Below are 10,161 nucleotides of genomic sequence, written 5' to 3'. Positions count from 1 at the left end.
ATGTCGTCATCGTTCCGCGCCAGCAGATCAACAAATGTAAATAAATATTATTTGGCAGTGTCAATATGTTAATGAAATAATATTTCTAGGCAGAGATCAAATACAATGTATCCCAAAAGTAGAAATATGGAAAAAAGATAATTTATATTACACATGAAATGAAATTCTTCCTAAAGTTAAATAAATGCAATTTAAAATTATTAATAGAACATAGGCTACTTTATCCATATAGCCTTTATCTTTAGTCTGTCTTTATTGGATTCATTTCTCTTAGAGAAGCCAAATTATTAGGCTTTTTAAATTAGTTTTGTCTATTATTTTAACTTATATTTTCTTTAACAGGTTTTGTTTTTATGTGGATTGTATTTTATTTAGTTTTATATTGAAATGTAAATATCGCAATCGGTTGTTAATCATCAAATTGCATTGAAATTATTTATTTTGTTGGTTTTTTAGGAGTGTGCAGGATGTGTAACAACCACATTAAGGTATTTAAAAACAACAACAACTGTTTATTTATTTCTAACCCTCACAGTGTTATTAAACTGTAATTGTGTATTCATACATGGATTATTTAAAACAGCCGTGTCCAAAGTGTGGCCCGTGGCACGTTAAAAATAATGTAATAATAATTTCAAAAAGTGAAGTAAAAAGGTGAAATGTAACAAGAAAAAGTAGCAATTTTGACCCTTATAACACAAAGCTGCCATGCAGGATGTTTTTTTCTCTTTAAATCTGTCATTGCTCAAAAAATGAAATGCGTTAAAAACAATGTTGTTATGAATTTTCGACCTATTTAAGGCTCCAATCACTTCACATCAAATATTCCACTTTGAAATATTTCCAGAGAAAAATATTGCATATTTTGTGTGTTTGCGTTAAAAAACAGGGTTTCGAAAATGAACTTTTTGTCAACGAATAAATCTAAAGTTGACCTGTTAAAAATTAGGGGTTTGACAAAAAGGGTATACTTTTAGTAGGATTAGTTTTTTAAAACTGTAATGGCTCAAAATATAATGATGAGTTAAAATCAATGTTGTTCGGAATTTTTGACTTATTTAAGGCTCCAAATTACTCCACATAAAATATTTCACTTTGAAAATGTTTATTGGGGGAAATATTGCTTTAAAAAAAAATATATATATAAAAATATAAGACTTTTATAAGTGGGGCCCTTTACAACAAATATTTGACTTTGACATTTATGGGGGAACATATATATATATATATATATATATATATATATATATATATATATATATATATATATATATATATATATATATATATATATATATATATATATATATATATATATATATATATATACATACACACATACACACACACACATATTTGTGTGTGTATATATATATATATATATATATATATATATATATATATATATATATATATATATATATATATATATATATGTGTGTGTATATATGTATGTATACATATATATATGCACGTTAATTTGACTATGTACCATATGTAACAATAAACCAGCACTGCAAATGAACAACAGATTGCTTCAATATGCAGATTTCCTGTTTAAAAGTGACAGGCGATGACGTTTTCTGACCAATAGAGGTCAGACTTGTACAAATATACATCACGATCATTTGAATTCCTTATTTCCCTGAGTGGTCTTCATCCATCCCTTGGGACCCGCCCCCCCCCTACACACACACACATACATGTTTCACCTATTGCAAATGTGATGAATAAAGGGGTTTAATAAATAAATGAAGGGGATTAATGAGATATGAATTGATGCTGTGTGTGTTTCAGGCACTTGCATCCATGGCGCTAAAAGCTCTTTAACAAGAGATGACTTGGCCAAGTGTTCCCGTGTGAGGTGACTTCAGGGCTGTAAATCAGCACAATCTTGTTTACTATTGTTCCCAGGAGGTAATGAATCATCAACACTTTCAAATTGTTGGGATTTATGGCTCTGTGAAGGTTTGGAGGAGCCGTTCATTTCAAAGAGCCGTTCAAAAGACTGGCTCTTGATTATTTTTACCTGCTTATTTGACCAAGGGAACAATCACGGGATAATATAGCAAATAAACACACACATAATTACAATTAAAATGCATCATTGGATATTAAAAGTATGAATAAAACCACGATAAAAAGGAGGACATTTTAAAAATGATGTGGCAGGCCACATTAAATGACATCACGGACCACATTAAATGGCGTGGCGGACCCCATTAAATGATATGGCAGGTCACTTTAAATAATATGGCGGACCCCATTAAATGGCGTGGCAGGTCACATTAAATGATATGGCGGACCAAATTAAATGATATGGCATGCCACTTCAAATGATATGGCAGACCACTTCAAATTATGTGGCAGGCCACTTTCATGACGTGGAAGGCAACATTAATTGACATGGCAGACCCTATTAAATGACGTGGCAGGCCACCTTTAAATGATAAGGCGGACCCCATTAAATGATGTGGCAGGCCGTCTACACGGTAGACCATGCGGCAGGCCGTATTATATGAAATGGCAGGCTATATTAAATGATAGGGCGGACCCCATTAAATGATATGGCAGGTCACATTAAATGATATGGCGGACCAAATTAAATGATATGGCATGCCACTTCAAATGATATGGCAGACCACTTCAAATTATGTGGCAGGCCACTTTAATGATGTGGAAGGCAACATTAATTGACATGGCAGACCCTATTAAATGATGTGGCAGGCCAAATTTAAATGATAAGGCGGACCCCATTAAATGATGTGGCAGGCCACATTAAACTACGTGGTAGACCACGTGGAAGGCCGCATTAAATGAAATGGGAAGCTATGTTAAATGATAGGGCGGACCGCATTAAATGATGTGTCAGGCAACATTAAATGATGTGGCAGGCCACGTTTAAATGACATGTCGGACCACGTTAAATGATGTGGCAGGCCACTTTTAAATTATATGGCGGACCCCATTAAATGATGTGGCAGGCCACCTTAAACTACACGGTAGACCATGTGGCAGGCCGAGTTAAATGATGTGGCAGGCTATATTAAATGATAGGGCGGACCCCATTAAATGATATGGCAAGTCACTTTAAATAATATGGCGGACCCCATTAAATGACATGGCAGGTCACTTTAAATAATATGGCGTACCCCATTAAATGGTGTGGCAGGTCACATTAAATGATATGGCGGACCAAATTAAATGATATGGCATGCCACTTCAAATGATATGGCAGACCACTTCAAATTATGTGGCAGGCCACTTTAATGATGTGGAAGGCAACATTAATTGACATGGCAGACCCTATTAAATGATGTGGCAGGCCATATTTAAATGATAAGGCGGACCCCATTAAATGATGTGGCAGGCCACATTAAACTACATGGTAGACCACGTGGAAGGCCACATTAAATTAAATGGCAGGCTATGTTGAATGATAGTGCGGACCGCATTAAATGATGTGTCAGGCAACATTAAATGATGTGGCAGGCCACATTTAAATGACATGTCGGACCACGTTAAATGATGTGGCAGGCCAAATTTAAATTATATGGCGGACCCCATTAAATGACGTGGCAGGCCACCTTAAACTACACGGTAGACCACGTAGCAGGACGCATTAAATGACATGGCAGGCTATATTAAATGATAGGGCGGACCCCATTAAATGATGTGGCAGGCAACATTAAATGATGTGGCAGGCCACATTAAATTATATGGCAGGCAACTTCAAATGATGTGGCAGGCCACGTTAATGACGCGGAAGGCAACATTAATTGACATTGCAGACCCCATTAAATGACATGGCGGACCACATTAAAAGATACGACAGGCCACATAAAATGACGTGTCAGGCCAAATTTAAATGATTTGGCAGACCACATTAAATGATGTGGCAGGTCACTTTAAATAATATGGCGGACCCCATTCAATGGTGTGGCAGGTCACATTAAATGATATGGCGGACCAAATTAAATGATATGGCATGCCACTTCAAATGATATGGCAGACCACTTCAAATTATGTGGCAGGCCACTTTAATGATGTGGAAGGCAACATTAATTGACATGACAGACCCTATTAAATGATGTGGCAGGCCAATTTTAAATGATAAGGCGGACCCCATTAAATGATGTGGCAGGCCATTTTAAATGAAATGGCAGGCTATATTAAATGATAGGGCGGACCTCATTAAATGATGTGGCAGGCAACTTCAAAAGATGTGGCAGGCCTCTTTAATGATGCGGAAGGCAACATTAATTGACATTGCAGACCCCATTAAATGACATGGCGGACCACATTAAATGATACGGCAGGCCACATAAAATGACGCGTCAGGCAACTTTTAAATTAATTGGCAGACCACGTTAAATGATGTGGCAGGCCCCCATTAAATGACCGCGGACCCTATTAAATGGCGAGGCAGACAACATTGAATGACGTCACAGGCCACTTAAATGACGTGGCAGGCCAATTTAAATGACGACGCGGACCCTATTAAATGGCGGAGCAGACAACTTTGAATGATGTCACAGGCCGACTTAAATGACGTGGAAGACCATATGGAATGACATGATGGACCACTTTAAATGACATGGCATGCCAATTTTAAAGGACGACGCGGACCCTGTTAAATGGCGGAGAAGACAACTTTGAATGACGTCACAGGCCACTTTAAATGATGTGGAAGACCATATTGAATACCGTGGCGGCCCAGATCTGGCCCTGGGCCTTCAGTTGGACACATGTGCTTTAGAATAATGAACCCGAAAAGGGAATTCAAATACACACACTACTACTACTACTACTACTACTACTACTACTACTACTACTACTACGGGGGAATAATGAGCAACAAGTCGATGATTGAAGTGGCAAGTCTGCAATCCGACCAGTTTGTTTGTGGACAAGGAGACTACAGCGTTCAATCTCTTTATGAAACAATCCAGTGGAAGGATTCAACAGAGCTGCCGTATCTGCCGACAAACTGCCAGTCTGAGCTAACAACCACAGCCGAGCTAATGCTGCAGTGTCTTGGCGCTGACGTCACACGTCATTTAGCAACAGGCACACTCTGCTCTCATGAAACATCTTATATGTTTTTTCAAAGTAATGCAATAATTACTCCCCCTAGTGGTTAAATACATTTATTAAAGAGTACTTCCGTCAGTTCAATTAAATTAAATAAATAGAAAAAAATAATAATCATTTAAGAAATATATATGAAATTATATTAATTTGAAAATATACTTAAAAAAAGTCCTGCTAATTTTTCTTTAACTTATTTCCTCTTCCGGCTGCCAACGCTAAATGTGCGTGTGCATGACCAACGGCTCACTTCAAAGAGCAGTCCGAAAGACTCGATTCGTTCGCCAACCTCACACTTTGCACATTCCCGGGGATGGCAAGCGCTAGAACGTGGGTGGGTGATCATGTGACGCGTGCAGTTGGACGGACGCCGGGCCAGACAAACACTCGCTGCCGTCAGTGGGAAGACTTGTGAGCGGGGACAAAAAGGGGAAGGGGAATCTCATTCCGAGGCGGCGGAGATACGATCGCCTTATTTGGGAGGTGGGCAACACGAGGCCCTCGCTCACTGGAAGGAGTCCATTGTGAATATTGATCCCTGGAACAGTCTTCTTCCTATCATTTTGTCCAGAGTGGATTCAAACAATGTTCATTTTAGCAAGTGCCTCTCCATTGCAGGAGATAAGAAGCATCATCACGTCAGGGGAATATTGATTTGGCTCAAAGGTCACAGGTCAAATTGTCCCTGGTCAATTCAGGCCGACTGCCTGAATTAATAAATAATAAATACATTAAAAAAACAACCTGCAAACGAATAAAATATGCACAGTAAATGAAAAAACATATAGTGTAAACGGAAAAAAAACAACAAAAAATTATATATATATATATACACAAACACACATATACATATATATATAATATATATATATATATATATATTAGGGCTGTCAAATGATTAAAATTTTTAATCAGATTAATCACAGCTTAAAAATTAATTAATCATGATTAATCACCATTCGAACTATGTCCAAAATATGCCATTAACTGTATATTTTTGTGGGAATTGAAAGATAAATGACAGAAGACATGTGCATTTAACATATGTATGCATGTTTATTTTAATAACATCCTGTTTTTTACAATGACATTTCCTCGTCAAAATAGGAAAACAAAATAGGATGGCGTCTCTTATTTAAATGAAACTGAAATAGTAAAACAAAATAGGATGGTGTCTCCTTCTGTAACACACTAGCCATCTTGGCCATTTCTCTTCAACAAAGGAAAAACAAAGAGATTTCTCTTTTTTATCAAACCAAAAGAACATGGCCTACACAATTACATGTGGCCCGCTTCTCTATTCATCCTTTAGCCAGTTACTGAGGCAAACCAATTTGTCCACATTTTCTGAGAGTAAAGCTGACCGCTTCTTTTGCACAATGTGACCGGCAAGTGAGAAGAGTCTTTCACAGGGAACTGAGGATGCAGGAGTGGCTAGATATTTCCGAGCCAACGGAGCCAGCTTGTCATGGGCTCCTGCATGAGATGACCACCACTGCAAGGGACAGTCCGTCATTTCAATGGTGGGCTCTGCTCTGTACCTGTGTAAGGCTCTGTCAGGCTGTACCTCTTCATCTGATTCTGAATCTGAGCCCAGCTGTAGAAGAAGGTTCATTTTCTTCTTGGGTGGCCCATCTTCAGTAGTGTGTGAAGGTCTTCCAGGTGATTCACGCAGAAGGCCTCCAAGTTTGGTCCACACCTCCTCTCTGTCTGCCTTGGGCACACTTTTCAAGTCCTTAAAACGTGGGTCCAGTGCGGTTGCAATCTTGAGCCATGCATTGTTGGTGTGTTCTTGGCGGGAGCCTAGGTCGTCTTTGAATTTGGTCTTAAATCTAATCATGTATGCAGGGTCCTCATCAGAAGTTTCCATTACACGGTGTAAGTGGCAGAGGGCAGGTAGTACCACTGAGCAGGAGACGTAGGCCTCCCCACCCAGGATCTGAGTCACATACCTGCAGTGGAAAACACACACACACACACACACACAGAGAGAGAGACACAGAGACAGATACACACACACACACACACACACACACACACAGACACAGAGACAGATACACACACACACACACACACACACACACAGAGACAGACAGACACACACACACACACACACACACAGACAGACAGATACACACACACACACACACACACACAGCCACAGACAGACACACACACACACACACAGACAGATACACACACACACACACACAGACAGACAGACACAGACAGACAGACACACACACACACACACACAGACAGACACACACAGACAGACACACACACACACAGAGACAGACACACACAGACACACACACACACACACACACACACACACAGAGAGAGAGAGAGAGAGAGAGAGAAGGAGAAAGACTCAAGTAAATTACTTGAATGCAAGTTGTTACATTTAATAGTAGATTAACGTTTGGTTTAAGGCTGCAGCTAACGATTATTTTTCTATCGATTAATCTATAGATTATTTTTTCGATTAATCGGTTAATCTATAGATTATTTTTTCGATTAGTCTATAGATTATTTTTCCTTTTACCGATTATTTTTTATTTTATTTTATTTAAAATGAAGATGAAAAAATAAAAGTAGGCCAGTTTTTTCAAAAGGCATGGCTTTTATTTACAAAAAAAAAAAGTATGGCCACTCAGTCAACATTGACAACAACATGACAAAATATTCTGTAACAATGTAAACATTTAAAACTTTTAACATTTAACAAAATTAAAAGTAGCTTATTTGCTTTTTAATGTGCAAATATAAAAGTAAACATCCAGTGCAAATCTTAATATTCTGCAATAGTATAAGGATTTCAAAAGTAAAAGTATTGCTTATTTTGCTTTAAAATGTGCAAAAATAAAGATAAACATCCAATAAAAAAAAGTGCAAAACGAAATATTCTGTAACAACAGTGTAAACATTTCAACAAAAGTGAAAGTATTGCTTATTTGCTAAAATGTGCAAAAATAAAGATAAACATCAATACAAAAAAGTGCCAATCCAAATATTCTGGAGCACTGTAAACATTAAGTATTGCTTTTAAAATGTGCAAAATAAACATCCAGTCCAACACAGTACACAATAACCAATTCTACTCATTCCAGTGAGTGACTAACAGTTGTAATGAAGAAAGGTTAGCATGTCTACTTGCTTTGCTTCTTTTCTTGTTTACAATATTCCCAGCAGCTGAAAATAGGCGCTCAGAAGGGGTCGATGTGGCTGGAACTGAGAGGTAATTAGCCTTCACCTCAAGCCAGGACTGCGAGTGAGCTGAGCTGCAGTTTAAGTTTCTAGTAGGTCAACTGGCTCATAGTGATGTTACTAGTAGTTGACTGGGAGGTGTTTATTATCATTTGGGGAGAGTCCGCTGCCTGATGCTCACCTGCTAAACACCTATCTGCTCCACGCTGAAGCGCTGACTACATGCGCTCTGAATACGCACTGCTGATTGGCTGATAATGCTTCGTGTGTACCAATCAGATGGTTGTCTGGGTGGGACAATGCTGCGTGTGTACCAATCAGATGGTTGTATGGGTGGGACAATGCTGCGTGTGTACCAATCAGATGGTTGTATGGGTGGGACAATGCTGCGTGCTGAGACAGAGGCAGCCGCAGAAGGAGCAAAGCAACTTGTTAAGACTTTAGCAGCTAAAGTTAGCTTTAGCTTAGAAACTCGTTCGGTACACCCCCGTACCGAACCGAAAGCCCCGTACCGAAACGGTTCAATACAAAACACATAACGTTACACCCCTAGCAGATACAAATGACACATTCATGTTTTTGTGTAATGATGACAACGTATGCTAACGCGGACAGTCTGCTAACGCGGACAGTCTGCTTTGCGCTCCGCCATGACGGTAGTGTGACGTAATTATGCGACGCGTCGACGCACAAAAACGGCGTCGACGTATTTACATAACCGATGACGTCGACTACGTCGACACGTCGTTTCAGCCTTAGTTTGGTTTAATAATTTAATTTCAGCCTACAATGAATTTCCACATTATATGATGGAAGGCTTACCGGCAGGGCTCTAGAAGGGTCTCCAGTCTCTGGAGTTTATCCCATTCTGCTGGCGTCAGCATGACGAGATTATGCTGCTGTTGATCCAGGGTTGCTTTTATTGCTGCTTGATTGGGGATGATGCGTTTGACCATTTCAAGTGTGGAATTCCACCGCGTTGGAACGTCTTGGATCAGTGGCTCCTGCTGCTGTCCGAGTTTCACCTGCTCTGCATTCAGCTCCGTTAAGTTTGCCGGGCTGTGTTTAAAATGTCCCACAATCTTGCGACACTTGGCTAATGCAGGAACAAATCCGCTGTCAGCGAGACTCACAGTGATGCTTCTCTGTATGACGTGCGCGATACAGGGCATATGCTCGTATGGTAGAATACGAGCCGCAGCAATCATATTGCGTGCACTGTCAGTCCCAATGGTTGTAACTTTTCTTTCAATTTCCCACTTGCATGCCACAGTTTGAAACTGTTCTGCACATGCCTCTGCAAAGTGGCGTTCTTCCGTTTTCATTATAGTTAGCGCAAAGGACTGCAATTCCCATGCTTTAGTTATTAAATGTGCAGTTACTCCCAAGTAATTTGTGTTACTCACTGACGTCCAGTGGTCTCCTGTCAGGGCGACATATTCCGCTTGAGCTAAAGCCGCCTCTTTTTTCCCCTTTTCTGTTTCATAGAGTGCGTGGATACTTTTCATTATTGTGCCTCTGCATGGTGGCTTGTAGGATGTATCGAGGGACGCCACTTTCAAAACATCAGCGAAGCCCTTATCTTCAACAATGCAAATCGGTCTACAGTCCTTTGCGACCCATTTGGCAATTGTGTTAGTTAATTTATCCGAGTTGGACTTGCTTACTGGTCTGCGTTCACTCAGGGTTGTCTGACGCAAGCCAGGTGTAGCACTGGAAGCCCCCACAAATGCATGTTTAGCGTTGAGATGGTATTTAAGGCTTGAACAGGTTCGGTGAAACTGAAACTCTCTGTTGCAGTGCGTACAAATGACTGTCTGTTTATTTATTGTTCCATCTTTGTTCTTCTTAAACTTAAAT

At 39.4% G+C, this 10,161-nt stretch overlaps 1 protein-coding gene across 2 annotated transcripts in view; it reads left to right on the top strand.

Moving 5' to 3' along the window:
• Positions 1 to 1,813: 1,813 nt before the first annotated feature.
• LOC133650206 (sal-like protein 3) overlaps positions 1,814 to 10,161 on the top strand; it is a 104,665-nt gene continuing 96,317 nt past the window's right edge. For both annotated transcript variants that reach the window (XM_062047168.1, XM_062047167.1), the window contains exon 1: positions 1,814 to 1,917. The gene's annotated coding sequence lies outside the window, so the exon portion shown is untranslated. The remainder of the gene's footprint in view (positions 1,918 to 10,161) is intronic.

The sequence above is a fragment of the Entelurus aequoreus genome, linkage group LG05 (genome assembly GCF_033978785.1).
Source record: "Entelurus aequoreus isolate RoL-2023_Sb linkage group LG05, RoL_Eaeq_v1.1, whole genome shotgun sequence".
Lineage (NCBI taxonomy): Eukaryota > Metazoa > Chordata > Actinopteri > Syngnathiformes > Syngnathidae > Entelurus > Entelurus aequoreus.
The sequence above is the reverse complement of the archived record's forward strand: the minus strand, read 5'-3'. Positions and strand labels throughout refer to the sequence as shown.